We start from the raw sequence: 18,871 nt of genomic DNA on the forward strand, positions 1-18,871 counted from the left end.
ACCTTGATTGTGTGTCTCCGGGCAAACAGCACAAGAGGACATCAAACATTACTGTTTACCGTGATCCTGGAAACTGTTCAACAGCCTCTGACACATTCTGTTCTCTGCTGGTGTGACGGTCTCTGTTTTGCTCTGCTGCTATTTCTATGTACTTCACTGGAGTCAGGTTTAATGGAAGCAGTGTAACTTTATTCTGCAACCAGGAACATCTGCAACATATATGGGACAAACAGCCACAGTCATCGATAGCGCGAGCACCTGCTTCTGCGTAACACGTGGTCGTATAGTGGTAGACAATTTACATTTACAACATACCTGCAACATATATGGGACAAACAGCCAGTCATCTACAAAAGAAAGTTGCATATTACTTTACAGGTTTCATACACTAACCATAAACTAACTAAAACACTAACACGAAAGAAAGACAACCTACCGATAGCGCGAGCACCTGCTTCTGAGGTAAAAACAAAGTGCGCCAGACTTAATCCCCCAGAAGCTCCCGCGATAGGTTTTCAAAATAAAAGACACGGCAAAATAAAAGAAATACATAAAAACAGTGACTGCTGTCCCACATTGAACAGGATTTAACAAACAACATATTTACACCGTTACATACACCCCTCTTAAATTCTGTTCAATCCCAGACAAATCCTGAGCATCAACCAAAAAATATAAGAGAAAAAAGAAAAAAAAAATTAGGAGCTGCTTAAAGTGCGAAACCAAATCACAGATGTCAAATACAGTCGATACAAATCCTCCCTGAAGGAGTGTAAAAGGATAGGGAGGTACCAAGCCCAATACCTTTTTTACAGACTAGTAGAAGATGCCATTTACATCTCCTGAACATCACACTCAAGGCAATACACAATACATACCCCAAATTCACAAAAAAACAAATACTAGTAGGACATTACCAACACAAAACTGGAATAAAAAAATAAATCCTAGTTCGTCTAAACCTCAAGTATCCTATGAAAGAAAGCAAAAACAGGATTTGAAACAGAGAAGGTGTTCTCAACCTTGTGTGACATCTCATGGATCAGTTTTTTAGGAGGTCTAACGTGTCTCCCATATCTGCTAGTAACTGAACCATCATGATCTGTATCAACACTATTAGGTTGTGTGCAAATAGCAGGAATCTCATCAACATCATCTGTTGGAGTTAATTGAGACACGCCAACTGTGTTTGAAACAGGCAAGTGAGCTACACTGACAGGGTCTAGATCCGCTGAGTTGGCTACACTGACAGGGTCTAGATCTGCTGAGTTAGCTACACTGACAAGGTCTGGATCTGGTGAGTCCATGAGCCAATCCATAGTCCGGTTGTAGCCATCCACATTATCCCTCTCCTCAGAGTCTCGACCACTTCCACATGCCACATCTGAGTCGATAAGGGAAGCAGGAGTTTCAGGCACATCCAAGGTAAGAAAGTCAACTGGGAGAAGAAGGTTCCGGTGCACAACTCTCTCTCTGTCAGTTAGAGCATCCCTTATCCTGTACACATTGATCCCAGACCTCACCGACACAACATCATATGGTGTAGAGTCCCATTTGTCAGCGAGTTTCCTCTTGCCTCTTTCACCACGGTTGGCCAGCAAAACTCGATCACCCACAGCCAGTGGAGAGCCTTTGACTTTGCGGTTATAGAGCCTGGCATGACGTGCTTGCTCATCAAGGCTGTGTTTCTGAGCCATCCGCGACGCTTCGGATAAGTCCTGCTTCAACCGAGAGACAAACTCATTCTGGCAGATCACTTTGTCATCCTGTAACACATACTGGAACATGATATCAATAGGAAGACGTGGAACCCGACCGAATGTGAGGTAAAACGGGGCAAAGCCGGTTGTCTCATGTACCGTACAGTTGTAGCAAAAAGTGAGCGTCCGCAACACCTGGGGCCATCTGGCCTTTGCTACTGGGGGAAGGGTTCTTAACATGTTCCCTAGTGTCCTGTTAAAGCGTTCTGTGACACCATTACCCATTGGGTGGTAAGGCGTGGTGTGAGACTTCCGCACCCCTGCCATATCCAAAAGTTCCTTCAGGAGCTTGCTCTCAAAATTGGCACCTTGATCCGAGTGGATCCTCTTCGGGAAGCCATAAACACAGAAGAAGTCATCCCACAGTCGGCGGGCAACGTGTTTTGCAGATTGACTCTGACAGGGGAAGGCATGTGCCATTTTGGAGAAATGATCAGTGATGACCAAAACATCAACGGTTTTCTTGTCACTCAGTTCAGCGGTCCAAAAGTCGATGCACACCAGTTCCATTGGTTCAGATGTCTGGATGCTTTCAAGGGGTGCACGGCCTTCAGGTTCGAGGGTCTTTCCAACAACACATCTCTCACATCGACGTACATGGTTGATTACGTCTCTTTCCATTCCGATCCAGAAAAACCTCTCCCTGGCGAGGGAAAGAGTTCGTGCACGGCCCTGATGACCAGCATTGTCATGGAGGCCAAGGAGAATCTGAGACTTAAGGCCATCTGGCACAATGAACTGGGACAGCTTCCTGTTCAGCCGGTGGTCTTTTTTCACCCTGCACAGAATCCCATTCTGTATTTTCAGCTTTTTCCAGTGTCTGAGAAGCTTACAGATGCTATCCGGTTCAGATGCGGCCTCACGTCTGGTAGCTCTCCTTTTCCGTCGCACATAGTAGAGGACCCTGCTTATTGTTCGGTCTTGCTCCTGGAGACTCAAAAGCTGGCTCTGGGGAATTGCGGTGGAATGGTCTTCCTCAGGTAGCTGTGGTAGTGGTAGATTAGCACCGAGTAAAGCACAACCAGCATGAGCGCTCAGCGCAGCTGACACCTCATCTGAACTGATGGAACTACCAGCAGGCTGAATAACAGGATCAGCAACAGGTTCCTGTGTCTTTGACCTTGTGCCTTGGAAAATCTGACAGTTGTTTGTAAGCCGAAAAGCATCTTGCACTGTACCCTTAACAACGCCATTTACCTCATCCAATAGTGCTACATACGGCTCTTTCAGCAAACGATAACCAACACATGACTGAACAAATGGTTCACGGCTCAGAGCATCTGCTACAATATTTTTAACTCCTGGAACATACTTAAGATCGAAGTTGTACGCCGCCAGCTTGGCCACCCATCTCTGTTCACATGCATCTAAGCGTGGTTTTGTCAGAATGTAGGACAAGGGGTTGTTATCTGTCCAGGCCGTAAAGTGTTTTCCCTTCAACCAATGACCAAACTTGTCGCATACAGCCCATTTCAGTGCCAAAAATTCAAGCCTATGTGCTGGATAGTTCATTTGAGACCGGGTCAGCGTCTTGCTGGCAAAGGCGACCGGACGCGCAACTGTCTCACCAGGTGATATTTGTGACAAGACAGCTCCAATGCCATCAAAAGAAGCATCAACAGCAAGGATGAAAGGTTCGTCGAAGTTTGGGTGAGCCAATGTGACACCATGAGCAAGTTCATTTTTCAGGGTTTGGAAGGATTCCTGACATGCAGCTGTCCAGTCACTTGGTGTAAGAGCTGGTGGAGCAGAGAATTTCCTCTTCGGCTTCCTGCCTTTCTTGGTCTGTGATTGAACTTGTCGCCCAGAAATGAGCCTGAACAGGGGTTTGGCTTTTGCAGAGCAGTCAGCGATGAAATGCTGATAGTAAAAGACCATGCCCAGAAAAGATCTGATCTTTTTCCAGGAGGGTGTGACACCATCACTCTCCATCAACTCTGTCTCTCCTACGTCGGCAATAACTTTCACCTTATCAGAATCTGTCCTAACTCCAACTGCACAGATGACATGCCCAAGAAACTTAACTGAGCTCTTCAGGAGATGGCATTTCTTGGGGGCCAGCTTAAGTTTGTGATTCTTCAGACGTGAAAACACCATCTCCAGACGCTCAAGGGCAAGCTGCTCGTTGGGGGCGAACACCAACAAGTCGTCCAGGTAACACAGTAAGCTGCTGAAGTTTTCGTCTCCGAAGATTGACAACATCATCCGCATGAAGGTCGCAGGACTGTTACACAGACCTTGGGGCATCCTATTGTACTCATGGAGGCCAAATGGTGAGGAAAACGCTGTGTACTTCTTGTGTGCCTCATGCAGTGGTACATTGTAGAATCCAGAAGTAAGATCCATGGTGGAAAAGAAAACATTCCCTCCAAGTGCAGCAAGGGCATCGGCTTGGTGAGGCAGTGGGTGTGCATCTTTCACAGTCTTTGCATTGAGCAATCTGAAGTCAGTACAGATGCGCAGACTTCCATCTTTCTTCCACACCAAGACCAGTGGGGATGCGTACTCGCTGTGCGACTTCCGGATGATGCCTCTTTCCTCCATCTCATTGAGTGCTGTCCTCAGCTTCTCATAATGGCCTGGTGGTACTCGGCGATAGGGCAGGCGAAATGGTCTCTCATCCACGAGGTGTATTTTGTGGACGAAGTCCGTAGCCTCCCCACAGTCCATCTTGTCCCTGGAAAAGACTGACTCATACTTCTCAACAAGCTGCAAAAGTCTATCTTTCCACTGGTCAGAAACCTCACAGCCCTCTAAGTCTAAGTCTTGTAATCCCAACTTGTCTAAAGAATTTTTTCTCTGCTCAGGGGACTTTGCTGTCACAGAGGCCTGTGTAACACTATGGTTATTGACAAACACTTTATCAGGTGAAGACAACTCCTCTACTGCGACACATGGGAAAACATCTGCAATCTTGCAGTTTCTCCTGAGAGTCACTGCCCTACTGCTAGGATTGATAAGTTTAAGAGGAACCCACCTATCGCCCCACATAGGCGTGACAACACGGCCAACCATCACATTTCTGGGCCTGGATCTTGATTGTGTCGGTTCAACAATCACTGTGCTACCTACTGATAAAGGTGCAGATGCGGGCAGTTTACCCCAGACAAGGTGTTCACGAATGGGTTCAAGTTTAACACTCTGCCTCAACTTTACAGTGCCAATCTTGTCAGGCATGGGACCTCCCCGCCATTTCTCAGTGTTTGAGAGCAGGGACAAAAACTGGCCACATTCATCATCAGCAATGTCAACTGGTGCAGCCAGAAGTTTCCAATAGTCCTCAGACTTTTTCATCAAGTGTATTAACAGCTTGATAGCATTGCTACCGACAATCATGTCATCCACTTGTCCAGGGATGACCAGTGTTGGGATGAGCAACTTGAACCCATAAATAACCACCTCCAAATCGTAGACAGCTGTAGGGTAAACATGGTGTCCTCCAGCACCAACAACAACAATATCATCAGCAGGACTACTCTTCAAACCAGGGCATTGTAACAGAAGGCGTGAAACAGCAGTTTCACTTAGAGAACATGACATAGAGCCACTATCCATCATCGCTTTCAGTTGAACACCACCTGCGGCACAAACATCGGTGTAGAACAAGCTGTCAGATTTCTGAAGACTGTGTGTCAATTGAAAAATAACAGTCTTTCCAGATGGTGCAAAAGAAGAAAGAGATTCACATAAGGATTCAATGTCATCACTATCACAGCTGGGAGGGTCACTATCATAATCCACACTATCCTCCCTAAGGTGCGGATCCACTAGTTTTCCTGCTGCTGATGAGTGGCTGACGACGTCCGGCCAGGACAAGCAAGCCTAGAGTGGTTCGGTGAGTGGCACTGGAAACAGAGTCTATGGTCACGACAGTGGGTAAAGGTGGAGTGAGCAGCATCATGACAAACAGAACAAGGCATTTCATGTAACCCTTCAATCCTAGGCCGCCGTGGGCCAGACTGTCTGGCTGGGCCCGAGTGAACAGGTTTCTGAAGGAGCACCTTCTCCAGCACGCTAATAAGGCGTTCCAGGTTAGCAGAGTCCGTGGCCTGCGACTGCGGTGAGCCCTGCCCCCCAGTAGCTGTCGGCTTGGCAGTGTGTTGCGTGTTCATTGTTACTCTCTCCTTAGTTGCCTTGCTCAGTGTGGAGGTCAAACCTGAATGATACTCATACAAAATGTCCTGAACTTCATTAGCAGTCCACTTTTCCATCGTCTTGGAACGAAAGGTCATAGAAAGTTCAGGAGAGGGACAGTTTCTTATAAACATGCGCGTCACCTCAGTACCAGGACAGTCAAGTGATTTGCCCTGCTCTTTAAGACGTTCAATGGCAAGGTCAACGGCACGGTGCAGCCTGAGCCAGTAGTCAAATGCACCCTCATCTTTCTCAGGCAAGGTGGTGTAAAAGTCAGCTAATGGGAGTGGTGAGCACGGAGCTGAGTCAAAGTGCCTTCGAAGGAGACCATAGATAGCCTCAGGGTCACGGGTGAGGTCAATGTCACTGTTCCTGGTACCAAACTTTACAACATCTCTAGCTTTGCCTCTAAGATGAATGAGGATCTCCTCGGCTTGTTCCTCAGATCTCAGATTACCTCTCTTAATAAAAGCCCTCATGAGATCCTCCCATTCTCTCACAGAAACAGGGTCAGAGCTGTCCCCTCTGAAGCATGGTGGATCTTTCAGCTTTCTGTGAGACACAAGCTGCACATGGGAGGCATCTAGCATGTTTGAAGTTGACATGTCATCTTTGGGCGGTGGGGTGAAAGCATTGGTTAAAGGGGCGCTAACAGATGGGCTAAGTTGCGTCATAATGTTCTGTAATACCTTCTGGCTAACCTGCTGGATCACATCTCCCATCTGACTGACAATTTCAGTGGCCAGAGCATCAGGGCTACTAATAGTCGAACTGGCGTTTTGAGACTCATGTGTAATTACATTATCATGCCCCCGAACAGGAGTTTCAAACTGCAAGAACTTAGGAAAACTCAATAATCCTCTTCCCCTTCCCCTGCCAAAGCTATGGGGCGTGCTAATATCTTCCCCACTAGCACTCATCATTAAACAAAAAAATATACAGTACCAGAAATAAAAATGAAACACTCAAAATGTAAAAAGTTAAACACAGACGAGTGGCGAAAAGAAAAAAAAACTTAATATATGTGCATTCAGCTTAACACAAATCGAGTTACATGTCCACCTGGTCACACAGAGAAGATCAGCAGCAGCAGAACAATCCCCAGATCGGCGCTGAAGAATCCACCATCCAGCAGGAGAATCGACGGGTCACGGCACCAGTGTGACGGTCTCTGTTTTGCTCTGCTGCTATTTCTATGTACTTCACTGGAGTCAGGTTTAATGGAAGCAGTGTAACTTTATTCTGCAACCAGGAACATCTGCAACATATATGGGACAAACAGCCAGTCATCGATAGCGCGAGCACCTGCTTCTGCGTAACACGTGGTCGTATAGTGGTAGACAATTTACATTTACAACATACCTGCAACATATATGGGACAAACAGCCACAGTCATCTACAAAAGAAAGTTGCATATTACTTTACAGGTTTTATACACTAAATTAACCATAAGCAACTAACTAAAACACTAACACGAAAGAAAGACAACCTACCGATAGCGCGAGCACCTGCTTCTGCGGTAAAAACAAAGTGCGCCAGACTTAATCCCCCAGAAGCTCCCGCGATAGGTTTTCAAAATAAAAGACACGGCAAAATAAAAGAAATACATAAAAACAGTGACTGCTGTCCCACATTGAACAGGATTTAACAAACAACATATTTACACCGTTACACTGGCACCAAAATACTGAACAACTCGGAATAGATAGTGAAAATATATAAATAAATACTTATAGTGAAACAAATGAGTTTCACAACAAAGATTAAAAAAGAAAGATGTGAAAACTGAGCAAGTTTGAACCGTTAGTTAAATTAAATTACTGCTCTAAACACTTTGTTTTAAACCTTCAGTATCTTTTAATTTGATCATGTTGATGTTGCATAATTTGTTAAAATCCATTTTGCCACTGGAGCTTCATTGCAGCCGGAGGAGAACTTGTGAAACTATTTGTGGACCTTTATGAGACACTAAAACTGAAAGAGTAAAAAAAGTGAAACCCACTCCGAAAGAACAAAAACAAAAACCAAATTAATCCCACAAGTGAGACAGTTTGTTTTCCTGTGGCCGTGGTCCGAGAGTCATCTCTGTGATGCTCTGCTGAGGAGAACTCGACAGTTCTGAGGATTTCATAAAAGGCCTGAATAAAGTCAGTGCAGCAGCTTCACACCATCTGTAGCTATGTGACTTCAGGTTTAATGCTGCTGCTCATCGGTCCGTGAACTCCTCTCTGGGGAACTGGGCGCTCATTAACTGACATCAATTCAAATGAGCCCTGATCACTGACCCGTGTCCCTGGTTTCCAGCTGCCTCACACCTCCTGGAAGCAGAGATGTGACCTGGACTCCAGGAATCAGCCGATACCGATCCAGTACCAGGCCACTTAAAGACATCCTAACTCAGCCTGTGTAACACGTGGGACTCTCCAGACTGCTTGAATCACAAATCACTTCTTCTTCACTGCTACCCAGCATCTGTATCGGAGGCATTTGGACGTTTGTTTTGTCTCTGTCATGTCCTCCCTCTCTTCCTCCCTCACGTCCTCCCTCTCTTCCTCCCTCTCCTCCTCTTTCTGCTCTTGAGCTTGCGTTGTGAGTCTCCATATTCAACCTGGACCTTTCGTGTGTGTACCTGTTGAAGGCTGCCGTGTTTTGAAGAAGCTGCTTTACGAGTCGTTGCTTCTGTCTCAGCTGGAGAATGTTTGAAGCAACTTGAAGAGTGGAAGAGTCTCATCTGTTTTCTCTCTCTCTCTCTCTCTCTCTCTCTCTCTCTCTCTCTGTGTCTGCAGCCCGTCAGCGAGTAGGAGCTCAGTGAGGAGCGAGAGCTGAAGACGGAGCAACTGAGACTCGTGGTGAGTTCGAGGCTCTGTTGTTTATCTGCTCATATTTCTGTCACTTGGTCCTGGTGGTGATTGGGCCAGACTGTGTTTGAGAGGAGATCCACTCAGATCCGCTCAGATCACTTCAGATCCACTCAGATCCACTCAGATCCCCTCAGATCCACTCAGATCCACTCAGTTTCAATCAGATCCACTTAGATCCGCTCAGATCTCCTCAGATCCACTCAGATCCACTCAGAACCACTTAGATCCTCTCAGATCCACTCAGATCCACTCAGATCTGCTCAGATCCCCTCAGATCCACTCGGATTCACACAGATCCACTCAGATCCACTCAGATTCACTCAGATCCACACAGATTCACTCAGATCCACTCAGATCCACTTAGATCCACTCAGATCTCCTCAGATCCACTGAGATCATCTCAGATCCACTCAGATCCACTCAGATCTGCTCAGTTCAACTCAGATCCACTCATATTCACTCAGATCCACTCAGATCCGCTTAGATCCGCTCAGATCCACTGAGAACAACTCAGATCCACTGAGATCATCTCAGATCTACTCAGATCCACTCAGATTCACTCAGATCACTTCAGATCCAATCAGATCCAATCAGATCCACTCAGATTCACTCAGATCCACTCAGATCCACTCAGATCCACTCAGATCCACTTCACTTGGACTCTGTTCAGGTCAAAGTTTATTCTGCTCAGATTGATCAAGCTTTGAAATGATGTGTTGACACTTTGCCATTCTTCATTTATAAAAACATTTTTAATAGAATAAAAAAAACGATGTTAGTCTCATATCTCAGACTTTTTTAAAAGATGGACGAAATGCCAGCTCCCCGGGAAATCACGACTCTGGCTCCAGAAAGCCGGGACCCCCGAGGGCAGCGCTGGTTTGGCTTCGTTTCTGCACCGTGGGGGGGAAGTGGAGCCACATCATTATTTACAGTCTGTCGTCCTGGAGCTTGACAACATGTTTTATTCAGCAGCTTCTTCCTTGAAGGATCTGGTGCTAGCAGCGGTCGATACAGGTCACATATGATGGATTCAGGTTCCAGTGGCCACAGTTCTTGCTCCACCTGTAGGAGGCCAACAACGACCTGTTAATGTTCTGTATGTTTCTCACCCTAATGGAGGTGGATGTCTTTTCTCTGTGAGACATTCAGGGCTGTAAACGAATTTTGTGTTTTCCAGTCAGGAGACATTTATATTTAATGTAACATTTTAAATCTGTGTTGATAGTAAGTGTCCATCCTGCAGCACCTAGTTCCTCTGAGAAGACTGTGAACCGTCCATTTTCTGGATATTAGTTAGACACACACACACACACACACACACACACACACACACACACACACTCACACACACACACACACACAGTATATTGAGATGTACAACACGATACAAGTACTTACACACACACACACACACACACACATATGCAGAGTCACACGTGCGTAACAACCAGTGATCGAGGGGCTTCGGGCTTGCAGTGCTGAAGCAATGTATTATGGGTAACAGCAAGAGTAATGGCTCATTAGTTCCCACAGCATCTCAGGCAAGTGGTGATAAATTGGAACTTTTGGCAGGGTCATTATTGTTCTGTGTATGTGTCCTTGTGTTACTGTGCTCTTCTGATATATTTATAAACTCTGTGTGTGTGTGTGTGTGTGTGTGTGTGTGTGTGTGTGTGAGTGTGCGTGTGCGTGCACCGGGCTAAGCTAGTTCATGAATGCTGGTATTTTCCCAGGAGGTATGAACTGTGTATTTTTTGACAGTTCACAGGACCAGTGGTCTGATGGGATTTCTCCTGGTGACCAGGATGACAGACGGGTTCACTGTTAATGTGTTTGTGAGAGTGACATTGATCGATGAGCTGTGTGTGTGTGTGTGTGTGTGTGTGTCTGTGTGTGTGTCAACACAGTGGTCAGTACCTTGTATGAACCAGCAGGGCCTCATCCCAGTGATTTGTGTTTGTGTGTGAACGCTTCACCTGATGATGAATTCATGAACGAGTTAGACAAAGCATGACTTTGCTTAGTGAGCTCACACAGTGTAGAGAGAGAGAGAGAGAGAGAGAGAGAGAGAGTGTGTGTGTGTGTGTGTGTGTGCAGTTGAATATTCTGGGAGGTTAAGAATGAAACGTAAAAAAAGTAAGCTTAGATTCAGAGAGAGACTTTATGGTGGAATTGCCCCGGAGGCCCCGGGTAGCAGTATGAAGGCGTTGTTTGATTACATCTGAAGGAGCCTGGGCTAAATCACTGTTCACCCCTGAGACTCCAAAGTGTTTTATCAAAGACTCCCCCCCCCCCCTCCATCGGCATAGTGGTGAGGAGATAATGAGGGACTGTACTATCTACTGGTGTGATTTGTGAATATGGCCTATCCAAATACAAATTGATTTATAGATGATGATTGATATCACAATACCAAACCATAAAATGTGACCAGAAGAAGATGAATGTTACCCACCTGGTGAAACTTCTCACAGGATGTGACTCGTCCCCGAATCCCACCAGAGTAGAACACTCACACTATCTCATTTCAGATGTGACAGGTGCTGTTTCCACATGTTTATTTATAAATCTCTCCAAGAAACAGGATTAGTTTATTTACATACCGTTTTACATATATACAGTATATCTATATACAAAGTGCTTTGAGTGGATGAGGTACTTGTAAAGCTCAAAGAAGTCCCTTCAACATTTTACCATTCAGCAAAATGTGTCTCACATTTTCATATCAAATGCTTTTACTTTAGTGGTTTAGTGCTTCGAGCTAAATACAACATCCTAGATTGTTTTTTAAGAGCATCTTTCTCCTGCTGCAGCACAAGTTCTGTGAGGGAAACATGAATAAATCCAGCTTCGACCCGAAGGATGTTGAATCAAATCCCGTCTCTCTTAAAACCTGTGTTGAAATGGTTCAGTAAAGTTTGCTGGAGATCCTCAGTGGGCAGCTGTCAAAAGTCAGAAAGAAAAGGAACAGTCGTCAGTTTTATATCTGCACTTCGGAGTTCTGTTGAATTCTGTGAGACCTGGTGAAGCTGAGTTTTGAATGTGTTATTAGAAGTTAAAGGTCTGAACGTCGACAGGAACCAGGAAAGAGGAGCTGAGCAGAGATGTTCTGAAACATCTGAGAAAATGAATTGTTGTTTCTACAGGAAGTGATTTCTTTACAAACTCCTTCAGGTCGAATCTTTATCTGTTTGTTTGAGATGGAAAATGAATGAAGTTAGAAAACGTCAGACACTGATGGAGATGTGAAACTATGATGGGCCCAAGGAGATTTAATTATAAATCAATGATACTACTAATAATAATAATAGTTTCATACATTGTTGTGATAATTGGTTTATCTATTGTCGATCCGACGGTTATAAATCACATTCTATAGCTATTTCAAATTTCTGATCAAAACATGAATGAGTAAGGTTAAGTTTAACATTTAAGACTTTAGAAGCTTCAAAAATGTATATATATATATATATATATATATATATATATATATATATATATATTCAGTTTCCAGCTGCAACCTCAAGATCTACACAGATAAACAAAATAGTCCTGTTTCCACCTCAGACCAACAACAGCGGTCACACAACTGTCGTCCTCTGACTCAGGAGCTGTTTCATAACCACTTGAGGACTGAAACGTCTTTAGACCAGAATGACACATTGTGAATGCGCAGCCTCCATCTTCTTCTTCTGCTTCTTCCTCCATCTCTTTATTCTTGACATTTTCCTTTGACGCCCACTTAACCTCAATTTATTCACTTTGACATGTTGTTATTCAGCCGATGCTCTTCGAGCGACCTATGCACGGTGAGGAAACCCGTTCTATTAGCCTCCGCTCCGGGATGACTGGCATTTAAAGTAGATGCTTATGGCTTCCAGACGATATCACAGTGACTGACTGACGGCGTAATGAGTTTAAAATACAGAGCAGCAGCCGAGGATGAGACGGATTCTGACGAGAGGAGGACGTTTCAGTTGGATCAAGTTGGTGAGGTTGAGTTTGGGTTGTGAGTCAAACAGTAAAACACAGTTATCCTCCCAGGAATCAACTCTTACTGGTCAAGCTGAGGATTTCTTTCTTTTACAAATTCAATCAATCAGTTTGAACGACATGTCAGATGTGAATCAGGCCCAACATGTGACTCCTCCTTCTATCTTATCAAATCTTAGTGTTGCATCTGCTTTCTGGTTGAAAACTGTTTCAAGAGAAATTGTAAAAGCCTCCGAACAACATGAGCTGAGGAAACTTTATTCCAAGTTCATATGTGAACCTCCGTTAATTCAAGTGAAGGTTTTATTCCCAAACACACTTCAGTCTTTTGACTGTGAGATCAGCATCAGTCAGTGGATTCTGAATCTTTCTTAAAGCTGCTCAGACCTTTATCATAACTTTTATTCAGTTTTTCACTCACACACACACACACACACACACACACACACACACGTGTCAAACTTTTGAAGCAGTTTCAGGACGTCAGACAGATGTTCCCTCGCTGTGTCTCTCTGCTCGACCGACACAGATCATCTCCTTCTAGAGACTCAGCTGACACAAAGAAAATGATTGTTGAGAGACCAATTTGCTCCCTGATTTAGATTTAATTTGTCCTATTAGAGTTTGTGTTGGTGAGGATGAGGATGAGGAGGAGGAGCAGGAGGAGGAGGAGGAGGAGGGAGAGTGTGGAGGAGAGAGTGTCCCTTTGTTATTTGTGCCTCTTGATATGAGGTTTATTCCTGGCGGACACTAGAAGCTCCTTAGCTTGATTTCCTGGTATCAGGGGGATGAGCAGCCCGAGTTGTGATCTCCTGGTCGTTCAACAGGAGAATGAAGTAAAATTATAATCAGTGGAAATTCATGGTTCTCTGTTTCAAAGGGACCAGGAACTGAATTCAGTCCTTGTGTTTCTTACACCTGAGCTTTTCATCCTGTGTCAAAGTGTCTGCCGTGGAACAGGCCTGTTACTCTCCAGGTCGGCAGGTGGTTCGGTGAATCCTCCTCCGCTCCTCTGTAGATTGACTCTGTCTCACACTGAGTCCGTGATGTTGAGATCAGGGCTCAGTGGGGCGGCGACCATCTGCTTCAGGACTGCTTGTTCTTCCAGGCTCTCTCTCGTGCTGTTGAATAAATCTGTCAGGTGTCCCCCCCGATGGTGTTGTGTGTGGAGGAATATCTAAACCTTAAATCTTTACATGGATTCTGTAAAGTCCCTCAGAGGGTCCAGACTGACAGACTGACAAACTCATTGTCATAGTTTTCACGTCTTTGAGCGACTTTTCTGTCGAGTTGTTTTCATTCTTCACTCACTTCTAAGACTTCCAGTTATGTTGTGAGTTACTGAGGCTCAAGACAAATCTCAAACCACCTCATCCTGTTTCTCAAATAAGTCTAAAGTTTACTGAGTGTTTTCCTCTAGTGAGCAGAACATCACAGCTGGAAACCAGAACAGCCTTATGATAGTGATAAAAGCCAAAACACTATAACTCTTCAGACATTGTGAAAGTGCAACGCTCCATCATGCAGCAAATGGTTTCTGATGTCATAGGAGACAATGAGAATGGAGATTAATGCTGAATGCTAATGCAGTGGTTGGTGCCTGCGACTCGTCAGTCATCTGGAAACGAGGGGGGGGGGGGGGGGGCAGAGATGGAGACAGATGCAGCTCCGCTCTGTAAAGGGAGCAGGAGTCCTCCTGGCAGCAGAGAGACCAACGCTTGGCTCAACATCTGAGGTTTGGAGGGAGGCAGGAAAAGCAAAGATAAAGAAAACGTTTGTTTGTTGTTTTGTTTGCAACAGAACAGAAATGACAGATTTCAGGAAACCTGGTGAAAGGATGTTTTAGAGGTCAGTGAAGAAACCTGAAATTGTCACTTTCCTTGTGATGAAAGATGTTTTTATCTCCCCAGGGAAAAGTTCATAGAGCTTGATGAAAATAAATCAGGCATCAGGATTTTGATGCAGAGTGATTGAATTTAACAGACTTTTGGGTCGAAGGTAGAAACTCTACTGAGTTTCATTCTAGTTAAACTTGAGACTATGTTGAAATGTAGAAATTCATTTAACTTATTCCACAAAGCAGCCTGAGAAGGAAAAGGAGAAATCCACTGCAGATAAAATAGTGTTTATTTCTTGGTGCCTGACATGTCTGTTATAACTCCAGTTATAAACGGAGAATCCTTTGTCTGTCCGTATTTAGATTTTCTCACAGCTGCTCACCTGATCGGTGTCACACTTGGCCGATTCTCAGGAAAGTTTCAAACTTCACTTTTCTACAAGTGACTGGATGTGGAGCACACCGACCAGAGGACGGTGCACCAGCCAGATAATTATCAGCATCCGTGGAGCAGGTTTTAAGAGAAGTGGAACTGAGCTGTGACGGCTCGTTCTACTTCCTCACCCAGATGTTATTCAAACAGCACGAAGCAGCGAGCTCCAGGGAGACGGGCGGACCACATGTCCTGCAGCCTGTCGGGATGCTCAGCAGCCTGGATTCATGCAAGGCCAAAACCATCAGCCCCTACCGACACGTACATTTTGAAGGGGCACTGCAAGAGTATGAATAATTCACAGAAACATGAGGAGTGAGCTTGTGCATGTTCTTTCTCCCTCTCCTCTTCTTCAATGACCGGACATTATTCAGGCCTTCCATGGATTCCAGCTGATTCCAGTTTATTGGTGCACGTAGCGGCAGGTCTGAGGTTCGCTGGAAGAAGTTGTTTATGGAGGAGTTAATGGAAGAGTTCCAGCAGACGCAGCAGCCTGCTCCTTGATGCCTCTTCATCAGCTCGGAGATGTGGAAGTCAGAGACGTAATGAAAACTCTTTCTGTGATTTATTATCTCACTCACTGCTTCACCTGAGCACCAACTCTGCACTGATACAGTATTTAGTGTGTGTGCTATGTTAACGTGCATGTGTGTGTGTGTGTGTACGTGCATGTGTATGTGTGTGTGTGTGTAGGTGCACATGCATGTATGTACATGCATGTGCACCTATAGGAGGTTGCTAAGTAGCAGCTTGTTGTTGCCAAAGCACTGTTTGCATTGTGCTCTTTAAGTATTCCCATGAAAGAGAGAAGGATTGGCAAAGAAAAGACGGAGAGACAATTGGCACTGCCCCCCCCCCACACCCACACACACACACACACACACACATATAGCTGTATACCAGAATCTAGGTCACTCAAGGTGTCTGAAGGATTACACTCGAAGGTAGAGTGAGAAACCAGCAGTGATGTGAAACACTAGAGAGGCCTTTTCTCATTTCTGCCCAGCCGACCAATCAGCACTTCAGATTCTGTCCATACCAAACCCTTCAGGTCCCGGTCACACGTGTGATGAGTCTGTAACGGACCTTCTCCTGCCCTTCACTTCCAATCTGAGCCACTGAGGAGGTGGAGAGAACGTTTGCTTCCTGTGGAAAAGCAATTCTCTGCATCGCTTCACTGAGAAGTTTGACCTTCAGCACTTTTTCATTCATGCCAAGCAATCCCATGATGCTCTGGGTGTTGTCATGAGGGAGGCGCAGATAAAACACACACATGGAGAGATACAGCAGTGAGGGGGGTGGGGGGGGGGATACCACACCTCCAATGCTTTTCAATGTAGTACTGAGAAGCCTTTAATGTGTGTGTTTGTGTTCATGTGTGTGTGTGTGTGTCTGTGTTCAGCCCCTCCTCCTCTCACATCAGGTCATTAATCACACAAACTGTCTGCCTGCTAACTAACGCTGCTCAGCCAATTACAGGCCGTATAAACACACTCTTCATTTAGCTGTCGTGATGGATGGGACACAAAACGGAAGTGGTGCGTGTCTTGCGTTGCATTGTGTGTCGGTACGTGTGCACAATGTAAACAGGTATTAATAGCTCAGACCAATGCCTGGTCTGAGTGCTGTTAAGGGTCGAGTCCTGATGTATATCGATGCACAGAGCCACAGTAATGTGAACCACACGCACACACAACTATTTGCTTTCTCCTCCACATGGAAAGAATCTAATCAGGGACATTTTGTGAACCTATCAACCTTAACGCTTATCAACCCTTAACCACAGGAGGGAGATACAGACTGTTTCCTACTGGTGATTTGTAATGGATCTGAAAAGCCTCATTAAACAACAGTAGATGTGTTTGGAGAAAAGGAACAAGGGACCTGTTGATCCCTGACAAATTAAAACACGTTCCTGAAAGTCACAAGAAATACATCTCTGGAAATCCAGGAAACTGATAAAACACAAACACACACAAACACACACTCTAGTCTGCATACAGTGGCCCCTGGTGGTTGGCTGCAGTAATACTCATGAACCCCGTCTCCTCCATGATAGCAGATTGGACATGGAGCAAACTAAAAAGTCAAATTTGACCCTAAGTCAGTTTCTCCCAGCGATGCTCTCTGTGGTTTTAGAGAGTTTCTATCACACTGATGCACGTTCACGTTTTCATGCTTGTGATGAGTTTGATGTGAATGTGTTATTGATGCTGACATTGATACCACGGCTCACAAACACACACCCCCAGCTCTCTGTGTGTCATCATGAAATCTTTCTGTTTGACTCCATCACCGGTCATTTCAGCTCTGTAAGTAGATGATGAAGAGGAGAACTCTCCTGTGTGGGTGAGATTCCACTCCACACACACACACACACACACACACACATTAACAATGGAGCAGAGGGACTCTTTATTTGGCAGGGAGGTGAAAAGTGAGTTAATCCAGTTCCGCTCCACTGATTCAGGTCGACTGAACCTTCACACTCAGCAGTTCACACAATAGAACAGAATGAGTGTTTTCTATTGTGCTGGAATAAAGTCACCTGAGCCGCGTCTCCTCTGATGTTTGCCGCTTGTCGACTCTGCAGCAGATGGTGTCATCATCACACGTGCTCTCGCGCAGTCACAGATGCATGCTGGGTTGTGGCTGTTTCCCTCCCGTCGGGCTCATAGGGTGAATGATTCATTAACGCTGCTGACAGCTGGGGTTCGGCATCGATTTCCTCTTGTGGAACACTTTATAATTATTCCCTCGGAGAAATTAGTGTCATCAAAATATACAGCAGCAAAATCTTTTTCCATGAACTTTCCCCATCTGGCTCCTGGTGATATGACAGGGGTGTCTGATGAAGGGCAATCGAATTTCCTTTAACGTGGTAAATGGGACTGAGAGTGTCCACAGAGGGAGGATGTGGTGTGTGGGAGGAGAAGGGGGGGGGGAGATACTGCCTTCAAGCCCGTGGCAACATTCACCATCGTTAATTTACGGTGACACAAAGGAAAGTTAAATCTGCCCGTCCTAACGGCAGCTGTGAAAAAGTAATGAGGGGAAAGAACATTTCCTAAAAAGTACAAAACTCAGCCTTACTCGCAGTTGATGAGAAACCCTCGAGCTTCTGGACACAATCACTTCCCTCCGTCTGAAGACATGAAGGTGACCTGAGACCAGTTCTTCTGTCGACAAGGTCGTCCTGACCTTCAGAGGCAAGGATCCAGCAATCACCAGTTTTCACAGGTTAACAGTTATCACCCTCACGTGTTGGGAGGAAGGAGGAAGTAACGGGCGGAGGGCGACCTGTGCGTTCTGCTTGCTGACCCTGTAACCCTCCAGTGGTCCAGGGGGCGCTGCACCGCGGAGCTGTGAACCAATCGAATCCGTCCCTTTCCATCTCAAGCGAGGGCTCATGTGGTGTCATAGTTTCCTCCCGTCCAATCAGAAATGGTGTATTTAAGTATTTTTCTCCCTCTCAGAAAAGAGTGTTTTATCATATTGGCTTCAGTTCATCTTCTATTCTAAACAGACCATAATTAACAATGTGAACATCAGCTGCATTGAAGAAGACTTGAAAGTAGAGAATGAGACAGAAACTCCTGAGGAAAACGTTACTGACGTCTGATCTCATTAGTCCGAGTGGTCGGATCCATGTGCTCTTCAGATTAAGGCTCAGGCAGATACCTTTAATCTGCCTGATCAAACAAAGAGTCCTTCACAAAACAAGAGGCTGCTTCGAGGAGCAAAGGGAAAGAAAATGGTCTGATGAGCTGAAGCTTCTACTTTCAGTTCTGCATCCTGTTGGATTGAGTTTGTTGTTTTTATCAGATACTCACACGTGGCTAAGTATTCA

General features: G+C 45.2%; 1 protein-coding gene across 2 annotated transcripts in view; it reads left to right on the forward strand.

Annotated features, from left to right (window-relative positions):
- slc8a2b (solute carrier family 8 member 2b) overlaps nucleotides 1–18,871 on the forward strand; it is a 99,046-nt gene that overhangs the window by 52,636 nt on the left and 27,539 nt on the right. For both annotated transcript variants that reach the window (XM_062386559.1, XM_062386558.1), the window contains one exon: nucleotides 8,681–8,743. The gene's annotated coding sequence lies outside the window, so the exon portion shown is untranslated. The remainder of the gene's footprint in view (nucleotides 1–8,680; nucleotides 8,744–18,871) is intronic.

Source organism: Platichthys flesus, chromosome 4 (assembly GCF_949316205.1).
Source record: "Platichthys flesus chromosome 4, fPlaFle2.1, whole genome shotgun sequence".
NCBI lineage: Eukaryota > Metazoa > Chordata > Actinopteri > Pleuronectiformes > Pleuronectidae > Platichthys > Platichthys flesus.